An 18550-nucleotide genomic window follows, 5' to 3' on the forward strand; every position below is an offset into this window, starting at 1 on the left:
AAAGTCGCTTATAAAACCATCAGATCTCGTGAGCACTCACTCATTATCATGGGAACAGCATGTAGGTAACCGGCCCCATGATTCAATTACCTCCCACCAGGTCCCGCACACAACACATTGGGATTAGGGGAACTACAATTTGAGATGAGATTTGAGTGGAGACACAGCAAAATTATAACATAGTCCCTAGGATTTTGTGATCTTCAGGCACTGCAAAACTCCAGGGTAACCATTCACATTTGTAGTTACCTTAAATTTGTGTATTTCTCACAACACTTTTCAGGTGGATGGCAGTAAAACAGCTTGAGGGAGGGGAGGCACTTTGTTTCTTAAAATGTCAGCATTAGGGCTGCTGACAGGGTTAATCTTCTTTATTGCTTTGTCCTTAGAGACAGTACAGAGCTTGGCAATGAAAATGAGATTTGAAAAAAAAAATGTTTGTAGGATAAATAGATGAATGAACATATTGTGCTCTCAATATGTGATGTTCAAATCAAATGAAGGTATGCTTTTTTCTATAGCATTCCGAATCTATCAAACGTGTTCTCCTTCTGAATACTTATTTCTCCAAGTGGCTATAAGTGCACAGACCCATTTATAGTTTTCTGCACTTCTGAGTGTGGCTAATAGAGTTACCTCATCTCAAGCATTGCCCCCTTTTTTTTTTTTTTTCATGTTTATCACATTCCCAGGGCAATAACCCATCTACAACAAACGCCATAACTTGAACTGGCTTCTGGCATTGTTAAAAACTGATGCAAGTTGGCCTCAAGTTTCTGTCTTAAAATGCTAGGTTGTTAGAACACCAATTATGGTCCCCTTAGACCAATTAAAGCTAGTGTTGTTTTAATTAGTTTCAACAAGATTGATTAGGAGTCAACAAGAGAAGCTTTGATGAAGTGAACTCATGGGCAGTATGTTGGCTGTCTTTCTAAACTGGATTATGAATTTAAGTATAAATCTACATTTGTTCAAAAGGTCTATGACCTTTTGTTGTACGCGTATAAATGGTGGCATTTAATAAAATCAGTGTGTTTAAAAATTACACATTAAATACTAAATAGGTGTGTGCATATGATTAGCATAAAAACTGTATTCATTTAAACAGTTTTAAAGCAAATAAAAAGGTAAAACAGCATACCCTAAAGTAATAACTATGCTATTTCTTGTTCTTGGAAAGATACTTATGTTTCATGGCAATTTTTTAAGTACAAAAGACACATGGTTATTTATAATATAAAATGATAAAAAAAGTATGAAGAATTATATAAAATTCTGTTTGACCTCCTCAAGATAATCCAGTGTGTACTTTGTACTGTTAATTTTACTCATTTAAGCTTAAATTCCGATATAGGATTGTTTATAAAAAATGATGTTTAGTGTATGTTTTTCTCCAGCTTACATTCTTCATTTATTCATATAAAATAGAGAGCCATCTAGAGAGTGAATATACATCTAATTTGTTCTTTTTCTATGTCTATATTATATTCTGCAGAATAAATATATCATAATTTATGTAACCATTTACTTGTTATTGACTATTCAGATTGTTCACCACTGCGAACAGTGATTCAGTAAATACCCTTCCTTTATGTGCTGACACTGTATTTAGCCAGTAAGAAGCTCTCAAGTGGAATATCTGGGAAAAATACATCTCTCTTCACTGAGGATATGATCTTATATCTATGAAACCTAAAGACTCCACCAAAAAACTCTTAAATTTGATAAATGAATTCAGTAAAGTTTCAGGATACAAATCAATGTATAAAAATCAGTAGCATTTCCATAGACCAATAACAGTCTATCTGAGAACAAAATCAAGGAGGCAATCTTACTTACAATAGCTACAAAAAATATCTGGGAATATATTTAAACAACAAGGTGAACATTGCCTACAAGGAAAACTACAAAATACTGATGAAAGAAATTGAACAGGGCACAAATGTAAAAGCATCCCATGCTCATGGATTACAAGAATTAATATTGTAAAAAGGACCATACTGCCCAAAGCAATCTACAGATTGAGTGCTATCTCTATTAAAATACTAATGTCATTTTTCACAGAATTAGAAATAACTATTCTAAAATTCATATGGAACCATAAAAGAACCTGATTAGCCAAAGCATTCCTAAGCAAAAAGAACAAAACCAGAGGCATCACATTAGCTGATGTCAAATTATACTACAAAGCTGTAATAACCAAAACAGCATGGTACTGATATAAAAATAGACACATAGAACAATGGAAGAATAGCGACTCCAAAAATAAATCCACCTATCTACAGCAAACTGATCTTTGACAAAGTTGACAAGAACATACACTGGGGAAAGTACAGTTTCTTTAATAAATGATGGTGCTGGGAAAATTGGATTGCCACATATAGAAGAATAAAATTGAACCACCATCCTTCATCATATATGAAAATCATCTCAAGATGGATTAAAGACTTAAAGACCTGAAACTATAAAATTACTGGGAGAAAACCTAGGGAAAGAGCGCTTCTGGACATTGGTCTAGGCAAATAATTTATGGCTCAAAAGCACAAGTAACAAAAACAAAAATAGACAAATGGGACTTGATTAAACTAAAAAGCTTCTGTACAGCAAAGGAAATACCAGAGCGAACAGACAACCTGCAGAATGGGAGAGAATATTTGCAAACTATGTACCTGGCAAGGATCTAATATCCAGAATATACAAGTAATTCAAAGAACTCAACAAAATAACCTCAAATAACACCATTAAAAAGTGGACAAAATATATGAATAGACAGTTTTCAAAAGAAGACATACAAATGACTAACAGGTTTATGAAAAAAAAATACTTAACATCACTAATCCTCTGAGGCAAATTAAAACCACAGTGAGATACCATCCCAGTCAGAATGGCTATTATAAAAAAGTAAATAACAGATGTTGGCGAGGATGCAGAGATAAGGGAACTCATAGAGTTTGGTGAGAATGTAAATTAGTCCAACCGCTGTGGAACACAGTCTGGAGAGTTCTCAAAGAACTAAAAATAGAACTACTATTTGATCCAGCAATCTCACTACTGTGTATCTACTCAAAGGAAAATAAATTATTATATTACGTAGATATCTGCACTTGTATGTTATCACAGCACTTTTCACAATAGCAAAGATATGAAATCAACATGTATCTATCACTGGACGCTTGAATAACGAAAACGTGCTATATATAAACAACGGGATACTATTCAGCCATAAAAAAGAATGAAATTATGTCTTTCACAGCAGCATGGATGGAACTGGAGGCTATTATCTTCAGTGAAACAAGCCAGATACAGAAAGACAAATATTGTATGTTCTCACTTATAAGTGGAAGCTAAATAATGTGTATGCAAAAACACCGAGTATGGAAAGATAGACTATGGAGACTCAGAAGAGTGAAAGTGTGGGAGGGGGCTGGATGATGAGAATTTACTTAAAGGGTACAATGTACATTATTTAGGTGATGGACACACTAAAAGCCCTGACTTCCCCACTAGGAAATCTATGCATGTAATAAAATTCCACTTCTACCCCATAAATTTATACAAAAATAAGATTCAGCTTCATAAAATTTAGTAAACTAATTACAAAATAGTAAATGTTGCACCTGACTCCAAAATACTATGTAGGACACCTAAATACATTATTAGCAAGTAGGTGGTGTCATGCTAAGGAATTCACTGGGTATATTTCTGGTAGTTAATTCTCTGGGAGTGAACTCTATCACCACATTGGGTGTGAAGAAATTCTTAGTTTTAATTGTACCAGAATTTCATTTTCATATGAATTAGAGAAAAACAGTATCAAAGCCATTTTATATATTCAGTCATGCACTGCTTAGTGACAGGGATATATTCAGATAAATGCATCATTGGACAATTTTGTGAAAGTAAATGCAATAAAAACAAAGATAACTAGTTGGGACTTAATTAATCTAAAGAGCTTTTGCATGGAAAAAGGAACAGACTCAGCAGAGTAAACAGACAACCCAGAAGAGTAGGAGAAATCTTCACAATCAAAGCACATGACAAAGGACTAATATCCAGAAACTACAACGAACTCAAACAAGGCAGCAAGAAAAAAACAATCCCTTCAAAAAGTGGGCTAAGGATATGAATAGACAATTTACCAAAGAAGATACACAAATGGCCAACAAACATATGAAAAAATGTTCAACATCACTAATGATCAGGGAAATGCAAATCAAAACCACAATGCAATACTCCCTCATTCCTGCAAGAATAGCCATAATCTTTTGCTGTGCAGAACCTCTTTAATTAGATCCCATTTGTCAATTTTGGCTTTTATTACCAATGCTTTTGGTGTTTTTGTCATGAAGTCTTCGCCCATGCCTATGTCCTGAATGATATTGCCTAGGTTTTCTTCTAGGGTTTTTATGGTTTTAGGTCTTACGTTTAAGTCTTGAATCCATCTTGGGTTAATTTTTGTGTGAGGTGTAAGGAAGGGGTCCAGTTTCAGTTTTCTGCATGTGGCTAGCCAGTTTTCCCAACAACATTTATTAACTAGGGAATCCTTTCTCCATTACTCATTTTTGTCAGGTTTGTCAAAGATTAGATAGTTGTGCATGTGTGGTGGTGTTTCTGAGGCCTCTGTTCTATTCCATTGGTCTATATAATCTGTTTTGGTACCAGTACAATGCTGTTTTGGTTACTGTAGCCTTGTAGTATAGTTTGAAGTCAGGTAGTGTCATGCACTCAGCTTTGTTCTTTTTGTTTAGGATTATCTTGGCTATACGGGCTCTTTTTTGGTTCCATATGAAATTTAAAGTAGTTTTTTTCTAATTTGTGAAGAAAGATAATGGTAGCTTGATGGGGATAGCATTGAATCTATACATTACTTTGGGCAGTATGGCCATTTTCACGACACTGATTTTTCCTATCCATGAGCATGGAATGTTTTTCCATTTGTTTGTGTCCTCTTATTTCCTTGAGCAGTGGTTTGTAGTTCTCCTTGAAGAGGTCCTTTTAACTTGGATTCCTAGGTATTTTATTTTCTTTGTAGCAATTGTGAATGGGAGTTCACTTATGATTTGACTGTTTGTCTATTATTGGTGTATAGGAATGCTTGTGATTTTTGCACATTGATTTTGTATCCTGAGACTTTGCTGAAGTTGCTTATCAGCTTAAGGAGATTTTGGTCTGAGACGATGGGGTTTTCTAAATATACAATCATATCATCTGCAAAGAGAGATAATTTGACTTCCTCTCTTCCTATTTGAATACCCTTTATTGCTTTCTCTCGCCTGATTGCCCTAGCCAGAACTTCCAATACTATGTTGAATAGGAGAGTGGTGAGAGAGGGCATCCTTGTCTTATGCGTGTTTTCAAAGGGAATGTTTCCAGCTTTTGCCCATTCAGTATGATATTGGCTTTGGGTTTGTCATAAATAACTCTTATTATTTTGATATGTTCCATCAATACTTAGTTTATTGAGAATTTTTAGCATGAAGGGCTGTTGAATTTTATTGAATTCATTTTCTGCATCTATTGAGATAATCATCTATTGATAACCAATTGTCACTGGTTCTGGTCATGTGATGGATTATGTTTATTGATTTGCATATATTGAACCAGCCTTGCATCCCAGGGATGAAGTCAACTTGATCATGGTGGATAAGCTTTTTGCTGTGCTGCTAGATTCGGTTTGCCAGTATTTTATTTAGAATTTTCACATTGATGTTCATCAGGGATATTGGCCTGAAATTTTCTTTTTTGTTGTGTCTCTGCGAAGTTTTGATATCAGTATGATGCTGGCCTCATAAAATGAGTTAGAGAACAGACCCTCTTTTTCTATTGTTTGGAATAGTTTCAGAAGGAATGGCATCAGCTCCTCCTTGTACCTCTGATAGAATTCAGCTGTGAATCCATCTGGTCCAGTACAGGCAACCTAGACAGTAGGAGAATATTTTTGCATTCTATCCACCTGAAAAAAGGGCTAATATCCAGAATCTACGAAGAACTTAAACAAATTTACAAGAAAAAAAACACCATCAAAAAGTGGGTGAATGATATGAGCAGACATTTCTCAAAAGAAGACATTTATGCAACCAACAAACATGAAAAAAAGCTCATAAATCACTGGTCATTAGAGAAATGCAAATCAAAACCCCAATGAGATACCATCTCATGCCAGTTAGAATGGCAATCATTAAAAAGTTCAGAAACAACAGATGCTAGAGAGGATGTGGAGAAATAGGAACACTTTTACACTGTTGGTGGGAATATAAATTAGTTCAGCCATTGTGAAAGACAGTGTGGTGATTCCTCAAGGATCTAAAGCCAAAAATACCATTTGACCCAGCAATCCCATTACAGGGTATATACCCAAAGGATTAGAAATCTTTCTACTATAAAGACACATGCGCACGTATGTTTATTGTGGCACTATTTACAATAGCAAAGACTTGGAACCAACCCAAGTGCCCATCAATGACAGACTGGATAAAGAAAATGTGGCATATATACTATGCAGGCATAAATACTATGCAGCCATAAAGAAGCATGAGTTCATATCCTTTGCAAGGTTATGGATGAAGCTGGAAACCATCATTCTCAGCAAACTAACACAGGAATAGAAAACCAGACATCACATGTTCTCACTCATAAGTGGGAGTTGAACAATGAGAACACATGGACACAGGGAGGGGAACATCACACACTGGGGCTTGTTGGGGAGCTAGGGAAGGGATAGCATTAGGAGAAATACCTAATGTAGATGACAGGTTGGTGGGTGCAGCAAACCACCATGGCGTGTGTGTACCTATGTAACAAACCTTCACGTTCTGCACATGTATCATAGAACTTAAAATATAATATTTTAAAAGTCCAAAATTAAGAAATTGTAAAACAGTAGATGTTGGCATGGACACAGTGAACAGGGAAGACTTCTACACTGCTGGTGGAATGCAAACTAGCACAGCCACTGTGGAAAACAGTGTGGAGATTCCTTAAAGAACCGAAAGCAGAACTACCATTTGATCCAGAAATCCCACTACTGGGTATCTACTCAGAGGAAAATAAGTCACTATTTGAAAAAGATACTTGTACACACATTTTTATAGCAACACCATTCACAATTGCAGCATCATGGAACCAACCCAAATGCCCATCAATCAATGAATGGATAAAGAAACCATGGTATATATACACAATGGAATATCATGCAGCCATAAAATAAATGAACTCCATTTACAGTGATCTTGATGAGATTGGAGACTATTATTCTAAGTGAAGTAATTCAGGAATGGAAAACGAAACATCATATGTTCTCACTGATACGTGGGATCTAAGTTATGAGGACACAAACGCATAAGTATGATACAGTGGACTTTGGGGACTTGGGGGAAAGAGTGCGAGTGGGGTGAGGGATAAAAGAATACAAATATGGTACAGTGTATACTGTTTGGGTGATGGGTGCACCAAAATCTCACAAATCACCACTAAAGGACTTACTCATGTAACCAAATACCTCCTTTTTCCCAATAACTTATGGAAAAATAAAAGAAATAAAATAAAAAGCAGAAAAAAAGTCATGCAGCATGACTGATCTTTGAACTGGTACAGTCACTATTTACATTCTGTGTTCTCATCCTCTGTATTACGCTGATTCTTTTCTTCATTTCTATTTTGTGTCAAATTCTGCTCAGTCAAGGAAACTGAATCAAAGGTACATTATGGTAAATTAATTCATAATTTCCTATTCAAGACACACCTTTTTCCCCATCTTCTCTTTCTCTTCTAGGTTTCAAGTAAGTTCCACGGGATCCTACATAAAATAAGGCACAAAGGGAAATGTGAGCATCTGGTTCTCATTTTCACTAATTAATGCCCGTGTTGGACATTATCCTGAACGTTTGTGGTCATTATTATCCCTCTACACTGCTATCTACACCGCCTCCTGTAACTCTGGGCTGCCACTTGTCAGTGTCTCATCCTTGGAGCATTCTGCTGCTGAGGCTCAGGGGTCTAACTCTGTGTAATCCTCTCATACCCACCTCCATTTTATTGTTCTGCACTGCGCAGACCTTGGACAACTCTACTAGGCTGGCTATCTTCCAGACCCCTCGGAGGAACTGCTGCACAGGTTTCCCTTCACTCTGGATTTTCTAAATTTAACTGCTAGCTTGTTGGCTTTCTCACCATTTAGATCACGACGGGCGCAACACTGCCTTTCAAAGACCCTGTGGCATCTAGTGCTTGTTGTTTCCATCTCCTCTCCTTATCTACCTCTTAGGAAGCTCTCTGTCTTCCTCCCCTGACCTTTGAAAGTTTTCCTTCTTTTGCTTCATTTGCCATTCCACCCTCCCCACCCTGGTCTTCTGTGTCTTTGGTAGGTTCTTTTCTTCTTGACTCCTTTTCTTCTTTCTGTTTCTGTTCCTAATGTTTAGTTCTCCTTTCTAATTTATTCTCCTGTTTCACAGAATCCTTCATCTTTTCTGTTTCAGTTTCAACTTTCATCTCTTTGAGACTCTAAACTAAATGTGTATACTTTCCCTTTCTCCCAGATGTCAATCACAATTACAAACTACATACTGGACACTTTACCCTGAATGCTATTATTGACCTTAAATTAAATATATCTCAAACCACACTGACCATCTTGTTCAAAGTCTGAGAGCAAATTCCAGTTAGTTCTCATTCACTGGTACATTTCCAGGATCAGTGAAGTCTTCTGCTTAATGTACATTCAGTGTGTGTTGAGTGGACAAATTAATGGTTTATTAAGGCCCTCATAACTTTCATTTATCTGCTAATATAGCAACATGCTCATGGTTCATTCAAACTGAACATTATAGTGAAAGGAAATAAGATTTTGCCGTTAGTCTACTTTTGCTTGATTGATTTCCTGGGGTTGACTCTTTCTATATTACATTTTTGTTGTCGCTGATTTAGTATGTTTGCTGGTTTCATTTTAGCTTACTTGTTGGAGATTGTTTCACTTGTTTCTGAAAGCTTTCCCTCTGGACATTTTTTTTTTTTTTTTTTTTCTGGGATTAGATATCAGGTGCTCCAAAGCTCTGTGATTTCCCCCGACTCAGTGCTCAAAACCTACTTCCTTCTCTAGATAGTGATTTTGACAGTTGTCCAGAGAATTTCTATGTGAGGACAATAGACACAAACATACACACAGACATAAATCATAAATATGTGTGTGTATGTGTGTGTGTGTGTGTGTATGATTTATCATAAGAAATAGGCTCATGTGATTATGGAGACTGAGATACCCCAAGATCTGCAGCTGGCAGGAGAGACACCCAGGAAAGCAGATGATATAGTTCATCGTTTCTCGGCCTTTTGGCTAAGATCAAGTGCAGATGATATAGTTCCAGTCCATGTTCGAAGGCCTGAGAAGCAGAAGAGCAGATGTTGTAAGTTATAGTATGAGTCCAAAGGCAGGAGAACACTGATGTCCCGGCTCAAAGACAGTCAGTCAGAGAAATAGAAAAAAATGAATTCTCCTGTACTTACCTTTTTGTTTTATTTAGGCTTTCAATGGATTGGACAAGGCCCACCCCACACTAGGGAGGGCAATCTGCTTTAGTCAGTATACCTATTAATATGGTTTGGATGTTTTGTACCCTCCAAATTTCATGTTGAAATGTGACTTCCACCATTGGAAGTGGGCCTAATAGGAGGTGTTTTGGTCATGGGGAAGATCCCTCATGAATGGCTTGGTGCTGTCCTTGTGGTAATGAGTGAATTCTCACTCTGTGAGTTCACGTGAGATCTGGTTGTTTAGAGAAGCCTGGCACCTCCTCCCTCATGTTGTGCTGTTTCTCTCTCCTTGTAATGCATTGTCTTCCCTTCTCCTTCTGCCATGAGTGTAATCTTCCCAGGCTCTCACCAGATGCAGATGCTGGCACTATGCTTCTTGTACAGCCTTCAGAACTGTGACCCAAATAAACCTCTTTTCTTTATAAAATACCCAGCCCCTTGGGTACTTCTTCATGGCAGCACAGACACTATTCTAATGTTAATTTCATCCAAAAACACCCTCACAGACAGACACAAAATAATATCTGGGTACCCCAGTGGCATTTTGGACTATTTCTTAGCATTATCACACATTCAGGCCATTGGAATGTTTTAATGCAATTTTATATAAATTTAATGCAATATTTTAATGCAATTTCACATAAATTCCTCTATTATATTCAATTAAATGAATGCACTTCAAACAATTTATTCATTCTACTATTGATGGATATCTGTTTGGTTTTATTTATTTACTTTTTTACAATTATGAACAATACTGTCGCAACTGACCCAAACTGATCCTCTTTTCTAATTAAGACTGCAGTTATTCCTGTGATATGTTTTGGCTCTGTGTCCCCACCCAAATCTCATCTTGAATTGTAATCCCTACGTGTGGAGGGAGGGAAGTGATTGGAACATGGGGGTGGTCTCCATGCTGTTCTTGTGATAGTGAATTCTCACCAGATCTGATGGTTTCGTAAAGAGGAGTTTTTCCTGCACTTTCACATGCTCTCTCTTACCTGCCACCATGTAAGATGTGCCTGCTTCATTTTCCACCATGATTGTAAGTTTCCTGAGACCTCCTCAGTCATACGGAACTATGAGTAAATTAAGCTTCCTTCCCTTATAAATTACCCACTCTCTGGTATTTCTTTAGAGCAATGTGAAAACAGACTAATACATCCTGTTAGAGCTTCCCAAAGCATCACAATTTGACGGCGTGTGTCTACAGAATGTGGTAAACGTGTTTGCCGAGCTTCATGCTCCCTATAAAGCTTTTTATGGAAAAAAAGCCCTGCCATGTGCCCTGTAAAAGCAGTTTACGTTCTTCCAGCCTGGCAGAGTGGAGTCTGAGAAAATATAACTTTCTATGAAAGTGACAACAGCAAAGGACACTATGTGATGGGAGGATAATACTGTTTGCAAACCCAATTCAGAAGAGTGAGTAGGCAGAACCATGGAAAGAACCATGATTTGTTTGAATATGGGCTCTCCTGATACATAGCTCTGTGTCCTGGAAAATTTATTTCACTTCTCTGAATCATCATTTCCTCACCTATAAAAGAGGATCCTATTCTATTTGCCTGCCAGGATGGTTGGAGGAATTAAAGTAATAAATATGTATTATTGAATATAATATGGTCATATCTTAGTGAAAATAAGTTTTGTACAGAATTATCACCATCACCCAGTACCTCTGTAAGCAGAATGCAAATCACTTTCCTAGAGATGTTCATTTGTGCTTGCAGAGAGCACTGCCAGATAGTTTCCAAAATGCTATTTACTATGTCAGGGCCAGTAAGTTTACATACAGTTTTTCAAAGAGGTAAACCATCAAAAGTTGAGGAATTATTAATAACCCTCTTTAAAAATCATCATTGCCAAAGTGGTTCCAGACTGGGAGAGTTATGGCCACATGAGCCCCTGGAAAGAGGCTTTCAGAGTTAAAAACGCTGCCAGTACTTAATCATGTGTCCATTTGTTGCTTCCCTTGCTCTGACAGTGGACGTTATATTTAATGGCTAAATAAAAGATCGTTTTTCTTTCCAATCTGACTAGAAAAGAGAAAAGCATGAAGCTAATGCTGTGTTATGCCAAAGGGGGATATGCATCAGGGAAACTGCCACATTGAACTTGTAAACTCTAATTTTCCAGCTTTTAATAGGTCTAGTGAATGTAATTCTCCAGTCTAGAAATTTGGGGAGTAATTTGCTTACTCAGAAGTCAGTATGTTATTTCTTAAAATGGCAAAAGTACTGGAACTGTGTTTTCCCATGCAGTTCCTCTGAAACCAAATTCTCTCTCTAATGCATGATGGTGGTAATTTATTTTGTCATTGTTCTTGCAACTTTTGGGTCCTTCTGAAGGTAAATTAGCAGTTTTGTAAGGTCTTAAATCCTTAGTGGTATTCCAACAGCAGGATCATAATATAGTTGATAGAATACTGGCCTATGGCTAGGCGAAGTGGCTCACCAAGGGGGCGGGGGTGCTCAGGTGAGAGGATCACCTGCGTCTTGGAAGTCGAGGCTGAAGCTGCAATAAGACCTGATCAAACCATTGCACTCTAGCTTGGAAGACAGAGTGAGAGTGTGTTTAAAAAAAAAAAAAAAAAATACCAGCCTGCATCTGCATCTTTTGGACAAATCATGAAAGAATACTTATTGAGCACTTACTTTGTGCTACGTGCTCATTTCCTAGATGGTGGAAACAATAGTAAGCAAAATATTCCTGCCCCTGTAATCTTCTAGAAATATAACAAATTAATTAAACAATGGCAAGTCTAAAATTGTAGCCTCTGATAAAAGAAATAAAGGAAAAACACATAAAATACACACAGACACTTGTATACGGTACCTGCATACATAGGAGTTGTTCAGTGTGGTGAAAATGACACACTACTTGGAATTAGTTAAGACTGACTTGAAATCCTCACTCCTTTTCTTATTGGCTATATAATCTTGGACATATCAACTAACTTGTGATTATTTCCTCTTCTGTTATAGTAAGAATTGTGAAAATTAAATCAGATGATACATAAAATATTTGGTACTATAGATGGCATAAAATAAGTACTCACTTATAATTAATATTTCTGTGAAATTACTGAAAAATACACAATAATACTAATGTATTTACAAAGTTATAATTTATTTCACATAATAAAGATTTGAAAATTTGAGGTAAAGCAAGTTTTTTCTGTGTGCATGTGTAAATTTGGTATTACTGACTTATGGTGTAATTTTAAAGAATATTTATCTTTCTTACTAATTAAAATTTGGCTTTTATCTTCCCATTTCTCCCCTTTTTTGTCTGGTCCTTAATTATCCAGAGTACCAACATTTCAGTGAAATAAGGAAGTTTTCACTAAGAGTAGAGAATTTTATTGTAATGCAAACTATTATTTTATATCTGCCAGATTTACTAGAGCACAGCACTGCATGTCACAAAGTAATGTTTCTTTTATTGTAGGTTATGATTAAAGCAGTGGCATTGAAAATGAATGTGTTTTAAATAATTTTTATAGTTTTCTTAGCATGATATCATTTAGGTGAGGGAGATAATATTTTTCTTTCTTCCCTTCAAATGTTGTGATTTTTCTCTCGAAGACTGTAGAAATTATTATTAAAACCTGGAGCAGGAAAGTGAGGAGTATAAACTGGAAGGAATTAAACATGATTTTATGGGAAACGATCAATAAAGTGATTGCTCCTCATGTGAATTATGTGGAAGATGAGTTTCTAAGAATCTGAAAAAAAACATAAACACAAGTTGGGAAAAATATATATACAGGTGAGAAACAGTGTTATCTAAAATATTAATTTTTGTTTGTAATTGAGTATAGTAAGTGATTAAAATGGCTCTTAGGGAATATACATTTTTATAAGGACATTTTATGTTCATTATTTTTAGTAGCATAATCATTTCTTTTCTTTCTTTTTTTTTTTTTTTTTTTTTTTTTTTTGTCACCCAGGCTGGAGCGCAGTGGCGTGATCTCGGCTCACTGCAAGCTCCGCCTCCCAGGTTCACACCATTCTCCTGCCTCAGCCTCCTGAGTAGCTGGGACTACAGGCCCCCGACACCATGCCTGGCTAATTTTTTGTATTTTTAGTAGAGAGGGAGTTTCATCGTGGTCTCGATCTCCTAACCTCGTGGTCCACCCACCTTGGCCTCCCAAAGTGCTGGGATTACAGGCGTGAGCCACTGCACCCGGCAATCATTTCTTAATGACAAGGAGCCATTCCTATGTTTATCTTTGTTGGAAAATATTTGTATTACACATAATCTACCTTTTTTTTTGGTCTACAGGGAGTTTAATATGTTAACAGAATTGAGATAACTGATTGTAGTTTTTAAGCAGTCAAGGATATTTCCATGCTTATATGTCATCAGTCTGATCATTAGAAATTTCACGCCAATGTTTGATACACTTGACCCAGGATATTATACTATATACTCAGGAGGCCAGGTAGGCTGAATTCCTACGAGTGGAATTGCTGGGTTAAAGGTTAAGAAGGTCTCTATGGATTTTTTATAGTATATCATGTGTGTAATACCAATAACATCTGAAAGTGGGGTATTAAATATCTCTCAGCCTTTGTTTTTCTACAAAAGGAGGATGATAATGAAACAATGCATATCTTCATCACAAGACTTTGGAAAATCAAATAATTAACATCAATGATTTTGTAAAGCATTACCCAATATAGGAGTGTTAATTATTGTTCAAAAAATTATTTACAGTTAAGTCTCCCATTCTTGGGGTCTTTGTGACCTTTGAATGAATCTTTACTACCACATGTATGACACTACTATAGCTGAATGGTCTTTTGTGTGACTGTATCTGCCTATTAGATTCAGAACTGTTTGAAACAAGTATTTATTTTTCTGTATTCATCTTTGCATTCTCTGAAACTTGTACTTGAATGCCTAGCTCCATAAATGTTTGAATATATTAATGTTAAAGTAGAGGATGGAGGATGTCTGGTGCAATATTCTTGTTTCTGCCATGACACTGAGATAATGTTGCTCATTTATTCATTCTTTTACATTCTCCATGCTCCAAAAAGGACTTATGTAAGATGAGCTACTATTTTCACCTTAGTGACAGGAAACAAGTTCATAATCTGGGGGTTGTAAGCAGGCTTTAGGACATTAATAGGAAGATGGTAAGAAGGAAGAAAATATTCTGAGAAATATTAGTACCATTCTCCTGGTCCAGGATTGTATGGAAACTGAATATTTATTTCCCAGTGAAACTAGGGCATTTACATTTGGCAGTGCATTGTGAGTTTATTATTATTGACTTCATAAATACAGAAATTATTGAAAGGACTCATGAAGACTCTAATATAATCTAACACAGATGAGAAAACACACACACAACCTGGTGGGCTCATGTCTCACTCAACCCGATGGCAGAACCTAACTTGATTACTCATCTGTTTGCTCCAATTATCCCATCTGATTTGACCTGGCAATTTCTGGTTAGTTATTTCTGCCTATTAAAGTACAATGATCAGCTATGAGGCCTGGTATGTACTTGTCTAATGTACTGGAGCCTTGAAAAGTGATACCCTCTTAGATGTAAACATACATCCTTTCCCCTTTCCCATGGATAAGAAAGAAGAAGAGCAAAAGATGATAGTCATTTCTAGATAGGCTCCTCTCTGCCAGGCAGTTTCTACCTTGAAAGGCCAAGGAAGAATTATACAGCCTGTGAGCATAGGAAGACCATGTAAATCCAGCTCCTTACATCGGGAATGAAGAGTACAGGGTCCTGATGGCATGTTGCTGATCTCTGGTATATGTCAGTTAGGTGAACATTGGGTTTTGCTCAGTTATCAAAGGAGCATGATTCATAAAGCTTTGGAGAAATTTGCTAACTGTCCAGTTCCGTTTAGTTGAGTTTATAAGACAGGGTGTTTCTTTGTGTACCCCAGGCTGTGCTCTGTGGCTTCTGCCTTTGTTTCTGTTGTTTCTGTCCACTGAGGGGTAGGCTGGAGAGTGAATGTCCTGTAACAGATATCAGAAGAAAAATTGCCCTGCACTTAGTTCAAAGACTTCTCAGTCCACTCGACTCGTGAGTAGTCAGTGGACAGCATTTGAGACAGGGTTCTCAGCAGAAAACATCACACAACCTCCCACCATTATCTATTGGGATTCCACTTGTTATCTGTTGGGCTTAACCACTTTTTAAGAGCCAGATAGCCTCAGCTTGTGATAAACTTCCTCTCACATGGATCTATGAAAGACACTGGAGTATGAAGTGACAAGTGAAATCACCTTACCAGCTTGCAATGAGGGTGGTCTCATTGATAGATTTCTCAGACACGGTGGTAATTGTTTGCAATTAAGAAGTGCCGTGGTAGATTGCATCTTCCCTGGGTGTAGTTTCTTTTCCATTTGACTGCAATTCCTTCCACAAAAGAGGTGTGGTGTATTTTTCTGTCTCTGTCTCTTAATTTGAAAGTCCCATGTGGTTTGCTTTAGTCAACAGAACATTAGTGGGTGAGATGTGATCAAAAGCTTGGGAAGTGTTGTGCATTTGGTCTTGCTCTCTGCCATCACCATAAGAAGAAACAGCCCATTTTAGACCACTGAGTCTAAGAAGGAGGATGAGAATGAGATGCAGTTGAGTCACTCCAGCTTAAATTAGCTACCTACAAATCAATATACATGCTTGTGAGCTAAACAAATACTCACTGTATGCCACTGACAAATTATGGTTGCTTGTTACGTGTGATATTATTATAGTTATAGCTAACTGATGGGAAAGCATTTCTTTGAATAGAATAACCAGCTAAACTTCTGTTCAATCTGGAACATTTTGGAAGGAAAAGAGATACTATTAAAAATTACATAGGTCGGGTGTAGAGTGACCATAGTGACCATACATTCTGGCTTAGACAGGACAGTCCCAGTTTACAAGTGTTATCTTAAGCATCTGTTCATCCTGGCAGAATTCTTGATGTTCCAGAATTAAATAAGTTAAAAATAAATAAACAGCCCATTTTCATTCAGTTTACTTATTTTGTTGCGATTTATTCAATGCTTGCTAGGAACAAAGCTGACCTTAGGTGACTTCTACTTGCTTAGGCAAGACAAGAAATGGATAAAACTGTCATCATTGTCTAGACTATTGACATTTGTAGATTTTATAATCAGTGTTATAACTTGTTATGGCAACCGTGTCTGTTTAGGTAGAAATTTAAAATTCTGCAGGGGCATGGCTTGGACTTTCTTATGTCTTAAGTCTGGTCTGCCTTAATTAATAACTTAGTGAGGGGGACTTGCCAACTATCTTGCATCTCCTACTTAACTCGGCCTCCATTATCTTTTCTTTTTTAATTTCTAACTCCTGTGAATTGGGAAAATGCTCCATTGCAATAAAACAGTGTCCATCAAGTGACAAAAGTTCCATAATGAAAATCTGAAAAAGTGACTAACTTGTAGTATCGTTATAGACAAAGGAGATATAAAACTCTGAAAAGAAAAAGGCAGAAGCTGTAAAATCTGTAGTTACACATTTTGAGGTTAATCTCTTGGGACTAACTACTGTTCTAAGCAGTGGCAATACATAGATATGTATGTCTGTATATATTGAGTGGGTGTGTATCTATGTACCTTGCATCATAAACTCTTACTCCTCTACCCCCGATTTTCTTGTGGTAATCAGACAGCACTAGATGGAAATGGGAAGGTTCAGCCTGGGACCTGCAAACTACTTAATTTTCATACACTTTTAAATTGAAGTGAAAACACACATAGAAAACTACACAAATCAGTTAATTACCACAAAGGAGACATAAGCATGCAACTTCCCAATCTACAAGGCTTCTGGAGGGGGCGTGTAGGTTTGAATCCCCGATCAAACTCTCAAAACGCAATTAGGCTTATGCAGCACCAAATGTATTTAGCTTTAAAAAAAGATGCAGATCGAGGACTAACTGCAGCATCATCACAGACTTCAGGTGCTCGGATGCAGCTTCTGATGACCCAAATCACCACTCATGGTGGCATTCTGGTTACAAATTTGATGAAAGGGTGACACAAATGAATCATATCAGCAGAGGAAAGCAACCAAACCTGGGACTTTCAACTTAAATACCTTGCTGTGTATCCCTATTCTTTTGCCTTTAAATTATGAGTTATACAGTGAACAGTTCTAATGGCCATTCATACACCAGTGTTCAATATGTAGCAGGCCCTGAGAAACCTTTTCTGTCTTCACAGTTGATGTTACAAAGAATAGAATATTGACCCCAGAAGCCCTCCTCGTGCCCCTTCTCATTAAAACACAGCTCCTCCTGGTAAGCAGTATCAAGACTTCCATAGGTTATTTTTAAAGTTTATGTAAAACAGTAATATACTGCATACTATGTTTTGGTTGCCATCTTTGGCTCACCATCAAATTTTAGAGCTTCATCAATGTCATTGCATGTAGCTATGGGTTTTTTTAATAGTATTTCATTGCATGGGTATAGCACAATTTATTGATTCTACTGTTGATATTTGGATTGTTTCTAACTTAAAACTAGAATAAATAATTTTGGTATGCATATTCTTGCAAACGTTTTTTTGGTACATATGTGCATGTATTTCTGTTGCGCATATGCTTAGGAAAGAAATTACTTGGTCCTGAAGCAACAATCATGTTTAACTTACATAGATAATAGTGTCTTTTCTGAGGTGGTTGTACCAGTTTGTATTCCCAAGAATAAATGTTCTATTGATGTACATGTTTCAAAACATTGGGTGTTGTCAATAATTTTTACTATTGCCACTATTGTTGGTGTGTAGTGGTAATATTGCATTTTGAATTCCAGTTCCATGTTGAATCATAAGGTTTAGGAGCTTTCCAAATATATATTGTTCATTTGAATATTCTCTTTTGTGGAGTGTCTATGTGTAGGTCTTCTTTATTTTTTGTATTGCAATGTTAGTCTTTGTTTTTCATTGGTAAGAAATCTACAAATTCAAAACATTCTTTGTTGTTTATAGTTACAAAAAATGTTCATTCTCCACCCTCTCTTGTCTTTTCATT

Source organism: Piliocolobus tephrosceles, chromosome 4 (genome assembly GCF_002776525.5).
Source record: "Piliocolobus tephrosceles isolate RC106 chromosome 4, ASM277652v3, whole genome shotgun sequence".
NCBI lineage: Eukaryota > Metazoa > Chordata > Mammalia > Primates > Cercopithecidae > Piliocolobus > Piliocolobus tephrosceles.